The 25,054-nt window shown below is 36.6% G+C and overlaps 1 protein-coding gene across 17 annotated transcripts in view; it reads right to left on the bottom strand.

Annotated features, from left to right (window-relative positions):
- MYT1L (myelin transcription factor 1 like) overlaps nucleotides 1-25,054 on the bottom strand; it is a 315,937-nt gene that overhangs the window by 220,083 nt on the left and 70,800 nt on the right. For 15 of the 17 annotated variants that reach the window (XM_052809716.1, XM_052809717.1, XM_052809718.1 and 12 more), the window contains exon 2: nucleotides 11,158-11,272. The exons of the other annotated variants lie outside the window; for them this stretch is intronic. The gene's annotated coding sequence lies outside the window, so the exon portion shown is untranslated. The remainder of the gene's footprint in view (nucleotides 1-11,157; nucleotides 11,273-25,054) is intronic. 17 annotated transcript variants of the gene reach the window in all.

The raw sequence follows: 25,054 nt of genomic DNA, 5'->3' as shown, positions 1-25,054 counted from the left end.
ATTAACCCACCCAGCTGTTACTGGGATGTGTCGAGAGGTGCAACTGTAACTCAGATAACCAGTAGGTCTCATTTCAGTGCTGAATTCTGGGGTTGCATCCGTGCAACATCCCAGAAGTATGGTTTCATGAAGCAGAATCTGTCTGGATACAAGACTGATGATCAGATAAAGTGTGATCAGCAATGGAGAGAAAAAGCAGAAATGCCTAAGTAGAAGCAGACATGGTAAGTCTTTAGCAGGACTAGAAAGGTTTGCTTGGAATAGGGTCAGGTCTTGAGTACCAGTCATGGGTACATCACTTCTGTTTCCTATATTTAGACTTAAGTCCAAATTTTGAGCAAAGAAAATGAAACTCACGCAACGTTGTCCTAGAGTGAACAGAGGCTCTGCTCTCAGATTTACAATTACATTTACACGAAGAGAGTTCTGATCAGTTCCCTACTGTCCAATGGAAAAATGAAGCAGCAGAGAAGACAGAGGAAGACAGAGGAAGAGCCAACATTTAACGGTAGTATTTGGAACAGGTGTGCAAAGAGACAAGCGATGGATGGTTGGAGGAACAGAAACTGGAAAAAGAGCTTGATGATGGAGTTCTGGATGGAGAGCCAGTGGGAATGAGAAGGGCGTACAAAAGCCTGGGAATCCAGCCCTGGAGGAATGAGGGATGAAGATGTACAGACACTGACTGTAGAAAGGCACTGAAGACAAGCAGGTAAAGAACAAGTACTTGGGCTATGCTCAGGGTAAAAAAAAAGAACAACATGGGACAAGAAGCCAGGGGGGCAGCGAGAACTAGACCTGTTCTACTAAGGACATAGGATTGGGTTATACTCAGAGTTATAACAGACAGAGAGAAAAGGGGTAGAAAACATCATTGAGAATTGAGCAGAGAATCAACGATGACTAAAAAAACCTTTTGGGACTTCTGGGAACCAAATTTTAGTTTCTCACGACTCCTGTGCCATCAGTAAGTATCTGTGGAGTCTCATGGTAATGAAAAAAGTATCTTGTATCTTATTCCTCCAGCAGTAGTTCGTGATTCACAGAGTATTAATCCATGAATCTCCTTTAATAGAAGAATGGTACAACATGGTGTGGCGGATTTTAAGGTTCCAAGCACCTCATAATTCAGATGGGGGTTAAGATATTCTTATGGGTTCCTATTTTTAAAATGGTAAGTGTGTACTCTTTATCTTTCCCTCTGTCTCTCTGTCTCTATCCCTTTCTCTTTCTCACACAGACACATTTTTAAAATAACTTTTTTAACATGACCAAATCAAGGACAAATATGTCAGAAGTGCCAGGTTGCCTATATAACTTAATTTTTCCCTGTCTTGTGAACGGGCATCATGATGGAAACTAATATACCATTTTTCCCAGAATACACCTGCCTCATACAGTGCACAAGATGGCCTTGCTGTAAGGATGAATCAGAATGGTGTACTGAAGAAGGTTCATTTGGTGAAGAATTTCGAAGAAATGTGCTAAAAAATGGGACACCATTGCAAGATGAGAAAGAATGGTTAAGGTAATTGGATGTTGGCCTAGAAAGTAGGATTCTATCTTTACTTGCCATAAGTTCCCATTGTAGTAATTCAAACCAGGTTTTTTACAGGTGGTCACTGAAAGTATATTCTTCATTTTCTGTGTGACTCACTGAGATGAGGCATTTGAATTTGCAGAAGTGATGAATGCTCAGAGACAGCTGGAAACAGGAAGACCTGAGCTGGAAAAGTTCTATGTAACAGTAAGGAGTCGAGGCTTTCGGACCTAAGCACCTCAGGCTGATCTTGTAGATTAGTGGCACCTTTTGAACACAGTTTCTCTGGGCCATGGTTCCCCAGCCATAAAATGGAAATCACATTGTCTTCTGATCTCAGAGGCCTGCAGTAAAGCTAATTTAATGTTTGTTCATCACTTAGACACTATACTGATGATCACTAGGAAAATCCCAAAAGGAAATTAATAATAATTAATAATTCTGTCTTCAGAGCAGGGCTTAAATACTCTGTAGTAAACAAGGTATGGGGCCACACACTGAACAATGACAAGAAAACACAATATTGAACAGCTGCTCATTAAGTGACTATCATATATTCTGTAAACTGAATGAGGAAAAGGTCTTGTAAGAAAAATAGTATGTGATCATGTAATTAAAGAAGTCTTCATAATGCATATGCGTTGGGGAGATTAAATTAACTTGCCCTAACAAAGTTAATTCTGGCATGTATTAGCTGTTGAGTATTTGGACCATTTAATGTAGATCAACATATAATATGAAATAACTGAAGATCCTGCTGAGATGTGATTAAAAGACATATATTAACCACCTGTATTTCATTCATCTAGTTCAGAACAGAATTTACTTTTGACTATTGGAAATGCAATATTGGAATGAGTTTTAACAACTGGAATATTGGAATGACTATTTCATTACCAATCATTCCTATTTTCTACAAAAAGTTTGGATCCAGATTTTAGCAAAAATTTTCCTTTAGCATCATAAACAGCAAAAGAGGCAGGTTGAAGTATAGCGACTATCCTCTATGTAATATGTTAAAGCACAGTAGTTCCTGCTGCCTACCATTGTCACTCAAATTAATTAAACTACATGAGTTCAACAAGAAATTTATGACTGATTCTCACAGGTAAAGAATATATTCAGCTTCCATTAACTTCAACGTGTTTCTCAGGACCCCAGAAAGTCAGACTGCTAATAAATGTATGAAAAGGAGGTGAAGAAGGGTCAGCTTCAGTGAATACCCATCATCACAGAGTGAGAGAGTTCCCCTGAAGGGTTCTGTATAGGACACAGGAAACCACTCCAAGTGAGACATTTGTCCCTTTCTACAAATTCTCCAAGCCTTCTCACCAAAGGGTATTCCACTGGGTCCTCATTATTGTGCTTGTTACTGGGCTCACAATTTAAACAGACTGTCTGCAGCTTTGAAAGACTGTAAATAAGAACAGGAAAAAAAAACACTTTCCCATTATATAAGCCAGTATTTTGCCGTTGTTGTCTGAAAGTAAATGCAGACCCCTTCTGGGGGCCACTCCCTTATTATACAACTTTCTTGATTACATTAAGCATAAGTTTTATGTGGTAATATTCCCTGAAAAGAATCAGTTAATTAATCTCTATAAAAGATTTTAAGAAAATCATGTAGACTCCATCTGACCCTGAAGGGTTTTCTCATAAGAATTAACCATTGATTTTTTGCAACTCATCACCTACTCTTTAAGAAAGCACAGCTTCTTTCAACTTAGTAAAATGGATTTAAATATTAGGATATTTGTAAATATTCAGAGAGGTAGAAGGAAATGCCCAAATGCAAGCTCACATTTAACAGATTTCGTGAAATACTTCAACAAATTCTTTACTTAACCCATTTCAATTTTCAGACAGGTTGCACACATAATTTCCATGGCAACTTCTGTGCATACCCTTAGTTGTCCACCTTTACCTAACACCTTCTAAGATCTGAACTTTAATTCAAATATTTTTGAAGTTCAGTATTCTATAGAATCTAGAAGTCCTCTCTAACAAAAGAAACTATTAATAAAATATTAAAAAAAGTACAGAAGAGGAGAGATTGGTTGCATTACTTTGCTGAATATACAGCTTATACCACTCCAGACAATTCAGGGATTGCAAAAGGGTCATATTACAAGAAGATTAAATTTAGACATGTACATGCTAGCACTGTCAAAACTTGAATGTACTCAGTGGATATCCAGTCAGTAAAGTCAGCGCAGCCTAGAAAGATTCAGCAGGCCAGTCACCTACTGTCCCAACCCCATTGACTAAGAAGGGAGCAAGATACTTGCATGTAGACACCTGTATTTTGGCATCTTAACCTTGAAGAAAATACCACACCAGATTTTGAAACCAAGCCATCACTTTTAGGTTTTGTTACACAGGCTACTGGGAAAAAGATGCTGAGACATATAGCTAAGAGGACCCTAAGAGATGTGGAGACAAAACATACATATTTTTATCAGCCCTGTTCAAATACAGGCAAGACTAAGCCAAACCAAACCTTCACCTCCTCTTTTTCATATGGATGAGAGTTCTTGTTTGTGAAAACCACAGGCTCCTTGTGTACACAGGGGTAGGTAGATCTGTGTATCTGATTAATTAAGTGGCTTCCATTTGAAATATCCTCTCATTTAAGGATGACTGTCTCTTATATCAGCATATTGAATCAGAGATTGTATCTTGTTCTATGAGTTCATTCTTTGCTTTCATTTGCACTCACATATATAACCCATCACATTTGTAATACATGCCTACACATTTAAGGTAAAATCTCAGTTTTAAAAAATGCTTGCTTTTCTTTAGTGTGCACTGCCTGGCTTACCATGGCTCAAAGGAATTATGTGCCTTGCTGATGAAGAGGCAGACTACATACAAGATTTTGCTTTTCTAATCTCTTATATAAAGAACACTGTCGTTTTGCACAGAGCCAGCTCAGTGGGTACTTCAGAACATGCACAGTATACACATGTTCATAAACTTTGGAAGGTTAAGTTGCTGTCTCTCCTGCATCATTGTCCTCGTTAAACTACAACAATCATTTACTATATGCTACCTCTAAACTTTGGATTCCTTGGCTTTGCATTCATAATCAAATTTTAAGATAATGTGCTTGTTACCATGGAAATACTTTTTCACCCTGAAAATTTTATCACATGGGCATTTCTTTGTGTGTCTACAAACTACAGCAATCATCATTCCTCTGTCATAATTACTATCCCTTATTTCTTAGCAACTTTTAGATATCTTACACAACATACATTCAGCAGCAGATTTGCAAAGGGCTACAGTGGCAGAAGGATTCCGAATTTAAACACAATATTTAAAATGCAAATAAAATTTCACACCTGCTTTTTTAAGTCCTTTTCACCCGTGCCTTTATATTTCAATTTCAGCCATACATTTTATTGCATTGATTTTATTTTAAATACTAAACACACAGTACTGACTATTTCAGTATTTCTGACAATTTCACAGTGCGCTTTGCAAGTTCAAGTTCACTTGCAACAGTCCTGGTATTGCTGTCTTTAAAGTTAAATGCAGTTGCTTAACACAGCCATTTGGATCTTACTTTAGCAAATTGTTTTCAGGCTGACAAACATGTTCTATACCTATAAATCTACTTTTACCTTTAATAGTAGAATAAACTGATTTTACAACACTTGCACTTACAAAGCAATTTTTATTGCTGTTTACACATTTGAAACGACTATAAATGAAGACAGCTAAATACCGTAACTCTGAAAGACAGGGAAAATGAGGTAAAGATATTTAGTCAACATTTGCATGTGATTCAACTTAATTTCATGTTTGCATCTGTGGAATCCATCGTAGTTCTGCTCCTAGTTACTTTTGAAAAACATGCCATCTATTTAAGTGGCAAAATACAGATTTTGGCCAAAAGACATCACTACCTTAACACAGCTAATCTGTTGCAGAGCAGAAATTAGAACACTGGTCTTCTAACTTTAAGCTTCTTGCTTAATCTCAGACAGTTCTACAGACTGTATTTCTGAAGCCTGAGGGGGTTTTGCATTTATTTACTGAAGTACGTTTGAGATTATTTTTGGCATCTTTACACTGGGTCATGAAACAGCATGTTTTGGCACCTGCTAGCCTCACTAGCAATCTGCTTACTCCAGGCTGTCATCCTTGTGCTACTCCTGGGTATGTATCTGACAAAAGTCTTGCAGGTTTGCTGGGATCTGGAGTTTTGCAAACAATGGGAGAAGAGCGGCATGTGAAAAAGCTGCATTGGTGTTCAAGTGTTTTAGACATGTCTTTATTCGTTGATTTTGTATTTTAAATATCTAATAAATAATGTTGTTCGTTCCTGTATGTTTTGTTTTACTGCTTATGGTCGATACTTAAAGCAAACACAACCAAAATAAAGCAGAGATCCTTTCTGCAAAACTCATTTGTTAGCACTTGAAAATATTCATCGTGGGGACTTTCAGGCATATTGCACTAACCACCTCCTCTACTGGGGAGCTGAACCAATCAAAACCATGGTGAGATCCTGTACATACAGATAATTTTTTTACTAGTCTCTGCTAATAATGCCATTGTGGAACTGGTGTAATAACTGATGGTAGATGTATACAAATTACTTATTCATACAATAAAGTCTTCTCAGTTTTCACATCTTAAAATACTAAGTAGGAGAAGGCAGGGGTGTAATCTTTTTTTAAGAATTATCACCTCATCACTATGACTATGAACGTGCACCCCAGTGCAATGAAACCAGGAGCTCTGAAGGAGAAGGTGCTTCCTGAAGAGTAGGATTTTTCCTCTGACTTTGAGCTCTTAGTTCCTATAGACATAGCGATCATTTCACTTAACTTTAGATATCTGCAATATAGGCATCAACATCTAAGCTGATCCCTAGGTTTTCTTTATTCTCACTAGTAAGGAATATGCTATTCTACAGTCTGATTCATCTGACATATTTAGATGTCTACCTTCCAAAGAGATGAATCATGCCCTAAAAGCGTCTATTCCTCTCCATTGACTATAAAGGCAGCCTAGCCAAAGACAATTTAGATATAAAAGACATCTACATTAGGACAGATAAATTTCACCCCAGAAGCCATGAAAAGGAGCACAACAAGAGTGAATGCTATTTTCAGCAATATTTAACTTCTGTATGATTTTGAAATAGAAATCCATCCACAAGGTCATCTGGGGACAATACTACTGAGAGCTGCTGAGCAGCAATGCCCTGCTCTGTCCCAAACCACAGTGGAGCAGCTCCCTCTTGAAATGCGCAAGGTGACCGCGAAATGGTAGTTCTACTCCCTCTGCACCTTCCCAAAAATGTGTTTGGAAGGAGAGAGGAAACTTTTAGAGTACCTTTCTTTAAATTTTGTTTGCAATAACATTAATAAGGACATACTACAGAGTCATAAACTGTATTTGTATTTATATACAGAAAGGACTGCTGAGCTTATAAGAATCTGCACATGCTTTGTCCTCCCGCCATGCTTTTAAAAACATTTTTTAAAACAGTTTCTCATTATAGCTTTGATTGACTAGAAAACATGTACCTTCTGTTGACTTTAGCTACTTATTGGATAAGATTCTTTACAGTTTTTATCAAGCATATTCCTCTCCTTGGCATTCTTCAGTGCACCAAAGATGAATCTATTGCTGTAGCAATGTACTTCTACACCTCTTTTCTCTCAGTGTATGAAAGTCTTTTTCTATATGTAGGCTTGTTAATAAAAGCTTTATTCCTACTGTATAAAAAGCATAGTTCTGACCTAACTCAACCCTGATCCAAACCCTATTTGATCAATGAAGTCTTTCTCTTAACTCCACTTGGCTTTCAAATTAGTCTTCTGTGTCTTCCTTCGCTTCAGAAGAAATACTTCAGTTAGATATAGCAGCTAAGCAATACATAGTAATTCATCTGAAGTGGAAAAAAGTAAAATGTGCATCTGTGCTAAATTTTTTTTTTGCCTACCAAAATTTACAGCCCAATATTCATGAAGACAAAAGAATCATTTAAGATCGCATAACAAAGCTAAAAACTGGAAAACCGGTCAAAATAAAGCTACATGATAACCCTTCTTCATAAAATGCTAGAGTAGTAGAAAAGGAAGGATTCAGCCTTAAGAAGCTGTAATGATCTAGCAAAATTATTTTTTACCTCTTCTAATCCAAATACTCCAACACTTCCTAAGTTTTTGCTACAAGAATTATCACCTCTATCATCATCAGCTTTCTCTTAAAAAACGTTCTTACTTATGTTGTGTATTCCCCTTGATATGGGACTGGGATTTATACATGTAGCTGCCAGTGCAGTGAAGAGAGACCATGCCCTTTGATAGTGGGTTTAATTTGATTTTAGATCCCAAACAATTTTCAGGATGATTTAGGGATTAGGTATTCTGGCAGGATGAGCTATATATCCAATAAAACACAGAAATCTTTTTTTTTTCCTAATTCTTATTGGTGATATGACCCTGTCCTGGCATTTTTAGCTTTAACATAACTGTTCTTTTTAGCGTGCTAACATCAGCAGCAGCCTGTGATCAATCACAGTTGGCTGGCCCATGCAATATAAACAACATGCCTGTTCACAGGAGCAGAGATGCTGCCTAGAAACTGAAATTTAAAGTGCCTACTGCCTCATTTTTGAAACCACTTAAGTCTGGAGAGAGACAAAGAGAAAGCAGCACAATTTTATGTGATGATTTCTGCTACTTAAATTTACAGTGGCAATTTATAAACTGTAAATTTAGCAACATGTGACATTTTGATTGATGAACCTTGCTTTTTTAGAAGGCCATATTAGGAAGACTTACACTGTCAAGAGCTAACATGAACTCGTCATCGTGACAGTCTATTTGTAATACTCCGAACTAACATAAGGCATTATTTTGCTTTCTGCATCCCTCCCATTCAATCAATATCCTTACATAAGAACAGTATGATAGAGAAGTCTAGAGAATTCATTTCAGCTAATGAGGGAAGCTAAGATTTCTGACTACTCAATTATTTAAGTGGGGTAACTAAAATACCGGAAACATGGAAGGACACCTGATTCTGCTTCAAAAGCAGAGAAAATACAGTCACAATCCCTGATCCTTAGGTCTTGCTGAATTTTGCTCAATACTTAGCTAAGTGTCTTGCAGGAAGTTTGTGGCATAGACAAAACCTGAACTCATCTTTCCCAACTCTAAGCTAATTGTCTAAATAATGGACCAGACTTTTTTCATTCCCTGAGGCACTGTAGAACAAGCAGGAAGAATATAAAGCTGGCTAAGAAGAATGTTGCATACCAGGGATTCTATGCTGCCTAATTAGGGTTGCTCTACTATGTCTTTTCACCACCATAGCAGGGCAAACCGAATAAAGCAGCAGGGATAAAGTGCCTTAAAATCCCTAATCTATGATATTGTCCTCTATGGGTCTGCATCCTGTAAGAGACCAGAGCATCCCCTGAAGATGTCAAACAACTATATTAAAAAATGTTTAAGATGCTGTACCTTTCATTGGGTCCATAATATATTACAAGAAGGAGCTTAATATAAGGCCCAGAATGATGTTTCTATCTGTCATCAGCTGAAGTGAGCAATCCTCACAAAGACCATTCACACAAAGAAGGGAGCGTACATGAGGTTTTCAAGGTTTAGTTCCTGTTTCAAACTGATTTACTTATCTATAGTATGTACAGCTTTTTGTATATTAGCCATGCCAGGTATCTGGAATGTAAAGATAGTAATTAACAAAATGTGTGTATCTGATATTCCTCTGCAGATATAAGATCAAGTTTTAGATATGCTTTATGCAGGCAAAAGAAAATAACAAAAATCACACGAGTAGGATTTAGCCTGCAAGGTTATGCCCTTGCAGAACTGCAAGAGTCAGTAAGACTATGAGAAGTTCTATTTGTAAAATATCAAATGTAAAGAAGGTAAATTTTTCAATTCAGATTCTGGGGCTGTTGGTAACTACTTATGAGTTATCTCTCTCTTTGTGTTGGGGCAGGAATGATTTTTTTTTTTTTCCCCCTAGGCACACAGTTCCTTAATTGTCTTGTTCTGTGGAAGACTCTACAACAGAAAGATCATCTCGTGAATCCATTTAATTTTCTCATGTACATTCCCTCACTTCTCAAACTTTAAAATTATTTTATTTAGCAGCCCACCAGAACAGGCTACACAGATTTCTCAGGATCCTAAAGCACAGCGCAAGAAGTTCTATGACCTCAACCTTTCCAGCTGAGAATCCATTTAATCATGCCTTGCAGATTCTCATCCCACCTTTACAGATTATTTTACTGCTTTCTTCTTCTTATACTTGCATTTCAAATTACTATTGCTTTCCACTGCGATATGCTGTGTCTCATCAACTCATTACAGTAAATTGGCAAAAAATAAATCAAAGGTAAGTTTTCTCCTACATTTAATCTACATTTTCCCTACAATAACTTAATTACTATGTAATATAATTAATTGATTCATGCTTCATCTTATTTTAGCATAGAATTCCTGAGTCTGACTACATTTATAACTGCTGTCCATCACCATCATCAAAGGAACCAAGTCAGTAGACCAATATATTGTATATGTGTCTCCTTCTTATAAATTATTCAGCTTTCAACTGAACTTTTTCCTGAGTTTCCTTTGAGGAGTGGGACCTATGGCTATTAGCAGAGTTTATTCCCCTAATAAGTATTCTGATGTTCTTCTGGGAAAACATAGGGGATATGCAGGAAAATAATACCACAGTTGTGTCCTGCTATATTAGTTAATAAGAGTCTGTAAAAAATGGATCCCCAACAGCTGCTCGGCATGGAATCTGATACTAGCCTTTTGAACTTCTGGCCAATGCATAGGTTCTCCAAATAAGAATTCAGTAAAAGAAACAGGAAGCAAAAAAAAAATCTCTGTGATGAACACCAAGGGAACACCATCTATTTTCTCTATATCCCACATACATGGAATGCAAACATATCCAGCATTTTGCACAAGTTTGCAAGCAATGCTTAAGAAAAATGTATTCTTCAAAACTGAAATGGGTTTTATCATTACCAGCCTCTGAATTCAGTTCATCCACATTTTGTACACTTATACACTCGGTTTATATGCTCATTTGTTTTTCCTACCAGCATGTGATAACTACAGTGATTGCCTGAAGGTAGGATGACACTAGGGGAAGCCATACTTTATGGGTAAATATATATAGAAAGAAACAAATAGCAAGTATTCCAACCTATCCAACCTGCACAGCTGACTCTACTGTTACAGTTTAATGAAATAAAATTTCCTATTTATTTACAATTAACTAGTACTACCTTTCTCATTTCACAGTAAAAAGAATTCCAGTGCATTCAGGTCCAAAAGAATTCAGGCACTCATTCCTGCTCCGTGTAACTTCAGCAGCAAGAATAATAAATGCATCATCTAATTTAACTGCAAATGACTCTTTAAGCATGAATTGTCTGTTTAAAGATAATGCACAACAGAACTCTTAGCTGCATCCCAGAAGTCTTGCAGCACCAGGCAGATAAGATCACAGTGGTTACCAGGAGTAGCAAATGGGAAAAGCACTACAGGAAATGAACTCTTGTCAATAATCTCAAGAGAGTGCTATATTTAGGTCAATTGTACCTGAAATCGTTTGGTGGGGTAATTGCTCTTTGGTCCAGACTCTGCTCTCTGAGCCTGTCAGAGTGCTTGTAGGTCCACTGGATTGGATTCACCAATTTTCTTCCAGATTCATTTTCTAAAAGAAAAAAAAAAAAAAGAAAAAAAAACAACTTTACTAAAGGATAGCAAGCTTGCCAGGAACAGAGAAAATCACTCATGTTATTTTAGCTTTTAAAAATAGGTTTTTGATAAATGCATTTAATACAAAAACGTGTTCCAATATCCAACTGATTTCCTCAGTTTTCTAGAACAGAAATTTATTCCATTATTCAGACTTTTTATTTGGCTCTGCAAAGACTTTCCATATCTGTTAAATATCTAAGGTGATTTAGAGCGATCTTTTGCTTTTGCTGATCAGTTAATAATTAGTGCAAAATTAGAATTGTTCTTAAATCCTATGACACATCCCAGTGCAGTATTATTCAGGCTTTAATTCGGGTTGAGTCCTTGTCTGCTTATTGTTTAATAATTTAAGATGTTTTATGCATGTATTCAGAGGAATGTGATAAATTCAGTTTTAGGAATCCAATCTAATGAGCCACATATTGACCCTTGACAGCAGTTAGCTGGATTCATACAGGTATCAGAAAACAGCACCTAGTCCTTCTGTCTTATGATTTCTTAGAAGAAATATAATATTCTGCTTTGATAGCACGAAGTCTCCAGCAGTACTATTCCTTCTTCACATTAAAGAGTCAGTATTAATAAGATGAATTTTAAAGTAAGGAAAAGCCTCCTCTAGCAGCTATTCAGCATGTGTTTACCTTCTACACAGACAGATACAGCATCATATTTGTAGTCATTACTCAGTGCTTGTGATTAGTGTCTACCGTAATTAAAGAAAATGTCATGATGTGACTACACTCCTGAAGAATAGAAATGTACTTTTTATTTAAAATAAAATTACAAAGGGAATAGGATACTCTGCTGAAAGCTGCAGTAGGTGCATGAGTTATTTTAGCCATTGTTTCTTGTGTAGAACTTCAAATTCAAAGATACTCATTAAACTGAGTAGATGGCAATAACAGACGAAGTGTTAATGGGGCAGCAGTGGAGTGTGTCAGGAAAATGAAGAGACCCTGAGGGGCTCACCATGCTGTTTATGCTCAGCTAAATTCAGCAGCATTACCATAAATCCTCTAAAAGATACTGTACTCCATTTCTTATATGACACTTTTCAGGCAAGGAAATATTCTGCAAGATTAGAAAATGGGAACAAAAATAAGATTAAAAACTATTTTCTATTAAACAAACCGTTTGCATGTAAATACACTAAGCAATATTCTATTATTACTTTCTTGCAATTTTATAAAAACAAAGAGAGGGTCTTTTCACCTTCAAAATAATGTGTGAATCTAAGCGAAAATTTCTGAAATTGTACACAGGAACAGAGCCTTTTAACAAACCAATCATCACTTCTTTCATAAAATTCTTTTATAATTCAAGGATCAGGTTTCTATATCAAGTTCCTCCTTACGTAGTTCAACTGGCTAACACACAATTACGCGCAAGCCCAATAACTTTTCACAAGGGTCCAAAATGTTCGATTTCTAGTTTGGTTTTTTTAATTCTAAGGTGGCATTCTAAGGGAGCAAATTAATCTCAGGAAATATACATAAACCATTAATTCCAATAATCTACTGCTTAAAAAGAAGTATCTTATATACAGTTCTGCATGCATCTTTATGGTGACCGTAGTGTGCCTCTTCTCTTTGATCTTAGGAAAAAACTATTCCTACGTAAGGATAGACAGATTTATTGTCAAGGAGAAAATGGCCGTAATGCATTGTGTAACTTCAATTATAAACTTAGCTGCAGGTAAGAAGTAATTATTTAGACAGTAAAGGTACCAACAAGACTGTGGAATGCTTATTATAGCCTATTTTTTTCTATTTTTGTTTAAACGGTACATGGCTATTCATCGTTTCAAAGTTGGGGGTAGCGTTGCAGAACGCACCCCGTGCCTGCGGTGCCTGGGCTTCAGCACCAAGGCTAAGCGGCCGCTGCCGGCAGCCCGGGCAGGGCGCGCTCAGCCACGGTCCGCAGTAACATCCGCTCTGCCCAATAACCCTGAACCTCCGTTTTCCAAAATGAAAAGACTTTATTTTGGAGGTGGTGCTCCGTATAGCCTAATTTGCTGCTGAATTTAAAATATGTTTAAAAATTAAAATAATGGGTTTTTTCCTTTTTTCTCCCAATGACATCATGTTGAGGTCTACTTCAGACTTTTGATTACTTGAAACAATGAGAATTAACAGATCTGAAAATGAATCAGTTGTTAAAATACATGAAGACAGAGCTAAGGGGCTGACAATGCCGGCTGCCGCTACGTGCTCCTGACCCTCCATTTCAAATCCAAAAATCTCATAACCAACAGCACTCTTGTGTTTATGGGGAATACTGTTTTGCATATACAAATCAAGTCTCTGCACGTGCGGTACCTATTCAGAGACCTGCCCCAATTTCAGCCTGGCAAATGCACATGCAGATATAGGCAACTTGCTTGCCCCTGAGAATTCTGGAAAAATAAAGTCCCCACAGTTTTCCATTAAAACTCTGCTAATGATAAAAATGCTTTCTTTCAGGAACCCAAACAAAAAATTCAATTACCCTTGCAGAAGTAGAAATATAGGGTACTTCTGGGAGGCTAACGTAGAGACTCTCCTTACCGCTTAGCACCTAAGAAAAGCATATTTAAAAGAAAGATTAAATGACATGGCCTCTGAGATGCCCTAAGCAATGTACTTAGTATGAGAATGGCAAAAAAACCTGGAACAGATACTTTATCCTTATGAGCCTATGAGTAGATATTTTAGTAGCAGCCAAGAAAATTCCCACAAAGAGGTTAAATTCTGACTGATGCTGAGAACCAGCAATTCCCACAGAGGTCATAAAGAGCTCCCAGTTCTTATTATCCCTGAAGGTACAGAAGAAAAACTGAACCAGTAGAATAAAATCACAAGGAAATGTCCAGCTCCACCTCATTCTCATGTAAACACCGCCTGCCTTTAAGAGGTTGCGTACTTCCTCTAGTCTGAGTATTTCAACAGTAGTGGTCACTTGAGCTGTTTTTTGCAGTAATTTAATTTGCTCTACTGTTTTTTTTCAGGGAAAGATGGAACAATTACAACTATTTCCAATAGTTGGGATAGTTTTAAAAAAATGTATTAAAGAATTGATTTCATATTAATATTTACAAGATATTTGTGATTATGGCCAGATTTTAGCAGATGACAGTTTACATAAATTTACAGACACTAAAGTCATGCTTCTGATTATTCAGAATAATGTATAAATAAAAATACAGTGGGCTTACTCCTGCTTCTGCTGACATTAGACAGACTTCTGTCACGCTTTTCAATGGAAAAAATATCATAAGCACAACTTTTAGAAACAAACATTAAGTCAAAGGTCAAGAAATATAAAGACAAAAAATTAAGTGAAAAAACATTAGCTGAGTAACAAATAAAATATTTTTCAATCAGAATATGAAATTCTGAATCCAACTGTGAAAAGGAAGAACTTAATACAAGGTGAAAAAATCTTTTCCCCATCATTACATATTTGGTGTACTACCTTCTTCCATCAACAACACATTTAAAACTACAAAGAACTGTAACCATTTGTGGGCCTTTACATGAACTTTTAGTTATATATAGATAGTCTTAGTGCCAATTCTGCTTTGAGATAAATGTTTCCTAGACTTATAAAACACTATTATCTATAAATAAAAAAGAATGATTAAGAAAAAGTGCTCTGAAATGTAAAAATATAGCAAAGTGAATGCCCTCCATCAGAGGAAAAAGATACCCAAAGTTGACATTTAGTGCTCTCGGAAAATTTAAGAATATCGGCACTGAAAGCAGCCAGTCCATGAGCATCCTTGTTAATACTGGATGTCATGTTTTCTGATGTCAAGTGTAGCTTAGCTAGGATTAATGGTTCAAAGAATCAGTTGCTGCCAAACAAGGATTTAAAACTAATGAGGAAAATACACAACTGGCACTGAGGGGAGTTTTTGGAAAGGCTGCATGCATTCCTCAAACAGTGGATAAACAGTTATCTCCTGAATGTGAGGCACACTGGAGAAAGTGGAAGACAGTGCACTAATACCTGAGTGAAAAACCTGTGGACTTTCCTGATTGCAGAAGGCAATGAGGATGGTGAAAACACAAGGGAAGTCTTTGCAGCGTTACTTGTGGCTCTTCCAAAGTGAGCAATGTGTCCAGTGCCAGGACAATGTGGAATCTGATAATTGTCTTAAGGAGGAGGATGGCACTCCAACAGGATTGGATGAGTCAGAATGTTGTCCTTTATCCTGTATCTTAAAACCCTACTACAAAGCAAATTATGTTAGGAGAAAGGCTGTTACATTAAAAGCTGTTGATTTGGAGGCATTTCAAAAGTCAACAAATAGCTTTTTGTGTTCAGATTCACCTCCTCAATACAGTGTTACCCAGAGACCCAGAGCAGAAGAAAATCAGGCAGGTAATCAAAGCAACTTGCCAATGATTAAACAAAGTGTAGGGCAGAGAACTGATTTGCCTTTCTGGATCCTTCCTGCTGTTTTCTGAAGCAAACCAGAGGTAGTGATGGCATCTTAAGAAATACAATTAATTAGACAAATGGAAGTGTAGAATAAATAGCATTAAACTACAGATTATAGATCTATACACTGCAGACAATGAACTATACACAGCAAGAGTTATTAGCAGATTTAGTTTTACCCTCCTACACTGACAACTATTGGAGAAGAATTTTATTGTAAGTGAATGTGGTGAAGTGTCATGGGTTACTGATGTGCCTACAGTGCCAGATTTAGGGCAGAGCTGTTTACAGAGTCTACTGGGCACCAGAGTAGAACCACCCAATGACTACAGGTGAAAGTGCCGAGCACCTACTGACTTCTCTGTGGGCTAAGGCCCAGTTTTGCCATCTGCTGTCATAAGGGGTTTTTTTTTTTCCCTTTAATCCTTAACTGAAGTTATTTAACAGCAAGACCATCTTTTGAACAAAATGAAAGTAAAAGTGCAATACCCAGCATACTATTAACATAAAGAAGCATAGAATTAGCCTTCTCAGTACAACAAAAAATAAGCAATAGAGCCTGGTCCAGGAAACACACTATATTCACACATTGGATCCATTTCCTGTGTCTCAGTTTGATGGAGACTTAAAAGGGCCTATCATGTACCTAAGCCATGTTTAAAAAAAACTGACACATCTTTAAAGCCTAATGAGCAAGGATGCATATACATTAGAGACAGACTGGTAGATAGTTATTGATCTTTATCTTTTACACACCTATCTACTTACAAATGGTGAAGGAGGAAGGGCAAACAGAAGCCTTACTACTATTTTGCCATGTGCAAACAAGCTTGATTGAATGGTGATTTTTTTCATACGCTACTCTGCTGAGATCTGCTTTACTGTTGTCAGAACAGAAAGGAGACATGTATGGGGAGATCCTCTTTCATCGTTTTACCCTGTCACTCCAACAGCTGTCACTCTGAAGCTGCAAGTTCTTATGTCCCTTGACCAAGACAAATTGATATATTCCAATTGATTCCTCTTTAAAATAGTAATTTATATGAAGATACTTAATGTTAAGATTCTCAGAACCAACAGATAAACTATGTGTAACTGAATTATATGCAAAAGAAAGTCTATGTTAGTGCAATACTGATTTCAAAAAATTGAATGTGGAAATGAAAGCATTATTACTTTGTGGTCATATTGCAAATAAGTGTATTAGTAGGAAATATATGAGCAATATTCTTTTCAGCATGTTTATAGTACATTATACAAGCTAATGCTAAAATACTACTCCAGACCTGAAAATTACCATTATGTATACTCAGTCGCAATGATTTACATCACAGAAAGTATTGCTGTGAATGAAACTTACTGTTGATTTGTACAGTACTCATGAAGATTTGTTTGAAATAAAAATAATTGATCTTTTAGTGACACTTGACAAAAAAGAAAAGTGTAAATAATGTTTACAAACTGGTCTATGTTTACAATTATATTTAGAGGAAGACAGATCCTGAAATGAAGACTAGTACTTACCACTAGTTATTCATTGTCCCTCAATTGTTTTGTCATTTCAAAGACAGCCAAATCAAAAACTAAAACAATACGTGATCATTCACACACTAAGAATAACTGTGTATAAGTGTAATCAGAAAGGGTAGCTCTCCTCCAAGGCTGACATTGTTCTGCATGGACAACTGGAAAATACTTGAGAAAAATTAATATGGTCTAGTGATCGGATTTCTTTGCAAATGATTTGTGAACAGATTAGAGCACTGAATTAATCCAAAATTGCTTTTATAGTAAAAATGTAGCCATGGCTGTTACTCTCTTATGTTAAAGCATTTTATGGTTTCAGACTATTTCTTAGGTGACTTTACCTCAGAAACCCACTGTTCTTCCCTCCCCATATTTCACTAATACTGTCAGGTAAGAGAACAATAACTGGTATCACTACTTAAAGCAGTGCCTCAAACACAAAGCTGGGGTATACCACAGTTACCTGGAGATAGACAAGGCAACTGCTACAAAACAACCCAACGCAAAACCTCTAATAGCACATAAACAAGAAAGCAAAATATGCTTATGAACATATGTGTTAGGAGGACAAAGCCTTGCTGTCCTCTGATGCAGGTAAAGAAGACTTCAAATGGGTCATGGGACGTTTGTAGGGCGAGTTCCTACAACAGATTGATTTCTAATAGTGTCAAAAGTAGAAAACTATATGTAGAGCATTCTTGAATGGAAGAATAATCTACAGATGCAGATACACAGACAGGTGTACAACTTGTCCCCAAAGGTACAAAAAATACATCATTAATAAAATGAGATATGTTTACAATCCATTATCAAATATACTACAGCGTGCTTCACCCCTGCGCTGCTTAATTTGTATCAAAAGAGAAGGCAAAAATGCTTGACTAGCAGGTAGAACAGGTGTTGAATAAATAACTTATGGATTAACAGATACTGCACAGTCAGACAAGCTTAAGATCTGTTTAGATTCAAAAAGATTTGTAATAAGGCCATAACAAATAGAGGGCCTGGCCTACAAGAAGGTGTAACAAAAAAATACAGGAATACTTCCATTCATAAATGAAAGAAGGAAACTTATGCCCTTTCACCACCTCCCTTGAATAACAGAACTACTCACATACACTCATCGTAGTGTCCAAGAACTTTGGGTTTCTCAGTGGAAACAAGTAATTGTTGATGACTGACTGCACTGACTGGAAAATCATAATACAGGAGGAGATAACTTAACATTCTGTGTGGTGCCAGAGAAGGTAATGGCCTTTACAATGGGCACAGAAGAAGCAGAGTCAGGTAAGACACTCTTCCCTTTACTGTAAAATTGTTCAAGACTTTAAAAAGAGAGAAAGAAAAATATTTCAAAATAGTCAATGGTCTCATGCAATAGACTGAGCCATGGGTGATAACACAGTCAGCTCCCTGCCACATGCCAAAAAGTCATCTCATGACAAGTCTGAAAATACAGCACAAGATGGGCATTCTTTTTCCTGGATGTGAAGGGAAGAAGGGAGTGGAAAAGACAGGTGAAATTAAGAGCCAGTGCTGAGAAGATGTTGAAGACCACATGCTTCTATTGTCAAGCAAAAGACACAAAGCAAAGGAGACAAGCAAGAGGGAGAGATGAGGGCAGAGATTAAGATGCCCGAGTGTTGCGTGAGTGAGGCAAATGGGAGAAGTTTGAGGAAAAGATGATAGAAAAGCAAGCACGAACGGGTGTTCAAGAAAATTAAAGCAGATCTTATTAACATTCTTGTTAAGGAAGCTAATGAGATATGTGTATAAAAGATGAAAGTTACTAATAGGGTAAGAGAAGGATTATTAAAGTGAGCTGAAGCTTTCAAATAAGTACCAGAGGTAGTGGCAAGAAGGTCATAGGAATGCCAGTTGAACATTTTTCATGACTTGCAATATTTTAACTTTTACAATAAAGCATTAAGGTGATTCTCAATATTACAGCTGCTATGTTAGGTGCTAATACTATCCAAAAACAGCCTACATAATGTAATATTTGATCACCGTGCCCAGTATGCCTCGGACCATCACCATAATTAAGGTAATGGTATCAGGCAGCTTCTACTCTTCACCTCAGCAAGTTTCAAAAGCTTCTATTCACTGCCACATTTCACTGTTCTAGTCCGGTGGCTGTTGTTTTCATTCTTTTCTTCATAGTTTACTGGTTGCGACAGATTTGCAAAATAGTTAAAATGCTTCAAGGTTTTCTCAGCGTGTTCTGCTTTGATCCAGGTCTCATTCCCACAAAGGAAATAATTTTATAAGTCAAGGATCCTGACTAAGGACACAGAGGATGATAACCTGCCCTTTTTCTACTGCAAGTCCTGGACAGGTACGGGTTGTTTGTTAGAGGCACTGTGAAAGGTAATGGCAGGTTCCCCTCTTGGGGCTGAGTTGCCACGCAAATCTCAATGTAAGAGAGGGACTGTTGCAACAGGAATACACTAAGAGCAGGAATGCACCTCAAAAGGCTGCCATAATGTACACAGGTCCCTAACATTTCTGCAAGAGGAGTATCAGCAAGTGCAAAGGTATCTGGCTGCACCTCAGCTTTCCAGCAATTACTGTAAGAGATGCAGTGAAGAACTACAGACTTTTGTTTGCAACTCTTGAGCCTTAGACCTCGAGTGTGATCATTTTCTCGGCTTCAAAAGACAAGTGACTCTGAGACCCAAAGTCTTGGAAGTTTTTAATTGTCTTTGAGGTAACTTTTGAGGATCTGAACCTGAATGTGCTAAGTCAATCCCCAAGGAACACTTAAGATTAAGAGCAGAATTTAACACTGGTATTGGAAGTATATTAGGAGATCTACTATGTATGACTAAAACCAAGATGTATTTACAACAGGTTCCATCTTGTTCCTATTCAAGTCAACAAAAAAAAAAATCCTACTTTTTGTAAATGGCAGCAACATAACATCCGTAAGTTTAGGTAAGAGACACTTTTAAAGTCTCCCCTTGTGCTACCCAATTACCTGAGGACTACAGTATAAATTAAAACAACTGTCACCAGTTTAGATTGATTCTCCTTTGCTGCCATTTATTAGTATTGATATAGAGATCTATTACTGAAATGAGGATAAGTTAGGCCCTAAAACAAAGGCAGTTTAACATCATCAGCTTAGACCTCAGATTTTTTTCCTGTGTATTTTAAATAATCGGCACTACTCTGAATCAAACATTTATTGCAGAAACTCAAAGACTTCTCACCTAACTTTTCCTGGGGGTTAATCAATAAGGCTAATTAAAAAAACCTGCAACCTTCAATCATTCAGTTGCTCAGGACATTCAGTAATACCAAATGCAAGGAGAAAAGGCTCTCCACTTGTCATGATCGAGAAGCTTCAAGAAATATTAAAAACTAAGTGCAGGTATTTTGGCTTGACAGACAGCAGTGTAAAAATATGTCTGAGTCACATCAGCTATGAATCTTCACGTGCAAAGTTGGTGACAGCCTAAACAGTTGTGATTGAAAAAGGACAGCAGGATTCCATAAATGTTTCTGTTGCTTCAGATGCTGGGAAAGACACAACCACAGCAATAACCTACAGGTAGTCATCCAAGTGCTATTGTGTTACGAGAGCGAGAGAAGCACCAGGGGCTCAGACACAAGCATGGTGAATACGAGACAGGCACAAAGACCGTCAAATGGAGAGGAAAAGGCAGAAGTACTAAGGCAGAGGGAAGGAAAGATTATGCATATCATGGCATATGTTACCTATAATGCAAAATTTCAGTATGCAATTCTTATTTACAACACACAAAACACCCTTCATTGAAATTTGTGAACTTGTCAATATAAAAGTCATTAATGTTTTCTTTCTAAAGATATGATTTATAATTGTTGAAGTATATTTCCACTGTAGAAGCCTTTGTGACTATTTTAAATGTACATTCATCTTCATTTAAAATAAAAAATAAGCTGTAATGCAAAAAGGTTGAGAAAATAAGAGGATTTAAATTAAAACCAAGCATACAGTTTTGTCAATAAGTATCATGAAACAGCTGACAATTTATAAATAGTTGAAAGGTTAGGGAAATGTGAAAATATGAATGGAAATGAGAAAACAATTTTCTTTCTCCTTTCCTGAGACTCCTATTCAAGCAAACAAACAATTATAAGAAAACATGAAAAAAAAAAAAAGGCGTTAATGAACTTCAATAACTGTACTTGATCACAAAATCTAGTCAGCAATAGGCTGCTACCATAAGGTAAGACAGGTTGCAGACAGTAGTCCTTTATGTAAAAGCAAATGTCAAAAGAAAAGCTCTGATATTTGGTTGTGGGCTCCCACTTTTCACATAGGCATTTCCTAAATCCATGTTTGATGAGCTTCTCCAGCTATAAATTCTGTAAATTCCCTCTGGAGCAGTGCAGAGTGTGCTTCATGAAAATGTCATCTGCCAGCGCTGCAATTACTCACACTCCAGCAATCATGTGCACAATGCAGAATGGGTCGAATTCAGGTGAGAACGAGAACCAGCAATCAAGCCTCTGGAATTGAGAACAAAGCCATTTTCTTTCATTTGCCATCAACACAACCATCAAGGCCTTAATTACAAGGCAAGTGTCAAGCCTGGCTGCTGAAAGGCTTATTATTATACAGCTCAGCTTCAAATCAGTTTTGTATTGATGAACTGCAAAAATGAGGAAGCCAGTTTAGCCCCACAAGAAAAGAAACGGGGACTAACTGATTATGTGATTGGCAGGAAAAAAAAGGACATTTAAAAATATGTTTTTAGGGAGTAAAAGAATTAGTAAACAGCACACCTAAAACCTTTCTATAAACATATTTTCTATCTCAACAGCAAATCTGGGTGGTCTGATAATTCAAAGGACACTTTCTTTAGTTGAGGTCATTGTAGTATCCACAAAAGACACTGCATAAAGACTCTAGGTCATGCATTGTTTTTCAGACAGTAAATGCATGTCTGTGAGTGTTCTCATTGCCTCCTTATATCTAACTGCATGTCTATACCTTGAACATAGAGATATTAAGTGAATTGCACATGTATTCACAAGCCCTTGCCCAACAATTACCTATTCACATTAGATTAGTTGTATTCATATTGAACAGCAGATGAGAAATCATCATTTAGTAAGCAACAGGATTGATTTATGTTGATTCAATTGAATTATCAGTAAGTACCACGTTATAACTAAAAGCCAAATGTCCTCTCTTTTACCATTTTCTATATAAGACTTTTAAGCATGACAAATAATAAGCTGTTAGAACAAGGCCTGAATTTGGAACTGGCTGTTGATACAATATGACTGTTATCGTAAGTATTAAATCTTGTTTTGTCTTTTGGTTTTTTAAACCCATATCCTGACTTAGCCTCTGCATGTCTTATGTGACTGGAGAAATAATGTGCTTAGCTCATTGGTCTGCCTTTTTGATATCTAAGATGAATAGGCACATGTAGAGCAGGTAGGAAACCATTTAGGTCAATGAACATTTTACCATCAATTTTATGCATTTTACCTAGAATCGTGACAGTACATAGCTCTTTCTTTACCCATTGCTGCATCCAGTAGATATACAACACAAATACATTTTTTTTCTCTTACAACACACCACATCCTGAAAATTTCAATGGGTCCTGTTTCAGCAGGATATTAAAGAATTTGAAATCAAAGGCATGAGAAAATAAACATTAACACAAAAAAGATGAGGGGACATGACAGCGACAGTCACATGTCTGTTTTGTCATTCACTTTCATTGGTTATAAGCTGGATTTATTTCCATGGGATATATAGATATTATATACAACACATACAAAAATCAAATACTCAAAGTTAGGAAATTGCAGAAAGATAATACCTGCTGAAAAATATCCAGTATATTTTATTGGGGAAAAAAAGAAATTAAAAAAAATTCCAGATTAAAAATTGATGGAGATTTTTGGTTTTAAGGGGGAAAAAAAAGTAGTCAGGCTTCTAGGCCGTGTATTTGAAACAGTCAGGTAATTTCAATAGAGGTTAGGCAATTTTACTGTATCTGTTTCTACTCGAATGTTTAGACACCTAATTTTTTTTTTACCTTTTTTTTCAGTTTCCATTGAAAGACAAAGCACTGAATAACTAATTCCCATTTTGCCATTGAAATAATCTAGATATAGGAATAGTGTAGAAAACTCTTATAAAAGCTGTATTAGTTTCAGTTTTCCTCAGGATTATTTTTATTATTTGTACTTATCTAACTCCTTCCTTCCAAGGAATTTTAAAAGTCCACCTGATTGATTTCAATCAAGCACCATCCCTTTCATTTAGGAAGAGGTCTCCACCTCTTCGTAGCTCAATTTAGGGTTCTAAATCACAATACATATTGTTGTACCACAAATACCCATACAAGTGACACTTTTCTTAGCCTTTTCTTATTTAGAAATAACTGGCAGAACAACGCATTAGTTCCTCAGTGTCAAAAAAGTAAAGAAATTTCTAAACCTGCATTCTGTTGAGTGAACCTTAATACAGAGTATAGCCAAGTATCATGGATTGTACATGTAAGACAATTTGTTGAAAGCATTATGAAATGTACATAAATTGAAAGATTACTGAAAAATGTCATTCCCATATATTGTTAAAAACCCCATGCGTGGGTATCCAGATCAGAAGACTGCTGCATTACGTCTGAAATCTAAAAGTAAAAAATATTTAAACAATTGTTAGGGGTAGCACCGGTAGGTATGTGAAGAACACTGAGGTGCCTAAAGACAAATGGAACTGGTACCAGTGGCTTATCAGAAGTTTACTGGCATAGTTTGATGTTCTTGATGTGGTTAGACTGCAGTAGCTTAAATCCTTGGTTTGGTAAGGGCAGAAAGAAGGCACTTCAGCAAAAAGACATAAACAACATTTACTGTCTGGAAAGAGAGTTGTGTCATGCTCTGTATACTCAGACACCCAGACAACCTTACAGCAGAATCTAATAGGTTCTAAGAATAAAACGAAAAGTAAAATGGAAACTAGCAACAGATCCTTCTGTGGAACCCATCTCTGAAGGTCCTTTCAAAGCAAACAATATTGGTAATAATGCAAATTAATTACAGGAATAAGTTAATATTTTTCTAAAGTAAATCCTTTAAGAAAGCAAACTAAAATTTTCAGATGTAGCCAAATGATTTAGGAGCCTACATTTTTTTCTTCAAATGAACTTAAGGTCTTAGCAGGGTAGAATACATCCATACACTGGATCACTGTGATTTCAGAAATATTCCTGTTTTGAGGGACTAATATAAGAGGACAGTAAGAAAATAAAGAAGCAACATAAAAAATTAATGTAATAGTGTAACTAACGTTCTCATATATTTACTGTCACATGCCTTTCTTTTCCCTACAGACATCTCCCCTCATTTCAGAGTTCCTGTTTTCTCCCTCTTTATCCTCAACAAACAGAAGCAGCTTTTTCTTCAGAAGTAATAGACTTCTGCTCTGTGCGTATGTTGAGGGAATTACATGAGACAACTGCTTTCTTCAAGTTTATTTATAAATTTATTTATATTCCATGCAATTTGGGGGATTCTTCATATATTTATAGTTAAGCACATGCCTAAGAACCTTGCCAGATTGTCAGAATAAGTGCAAGACCCTAACCACTACCTTCTGAACTCTGCCAGTACAATACTAGTTATCTCTGACATCCAACATACAAGAGATTCTTTTAGATAACATTACCTAAATATTGCCTGGTAAAATTGAATTACCACCATTTAAAAGCAAGTAAACAGAAGTAGTTCTCCAGCTACACAATATAGTGGAAGAAAAACAAACAAA

The sequence above is a fragment of the Harpia harpyja genome, chromosome 15 (assembly GCF_026419915.1).
Source record: "Harpia harpyja isolate bHarHar1 chromosome 15, bHarHar1 primary haplotype, whole genome shotgun sequence".
NCBI classification, from domain to species: Eukaryota; Metazoa; Chordata; class Aves; order Accipitriformes; family Accipitridae; genus Harpia; species Harpia harpyja.
Note: the sequence above shows the minus strand (reverse complement) of the source record. Positions and strands in the feature narration are given on the sequence as shown.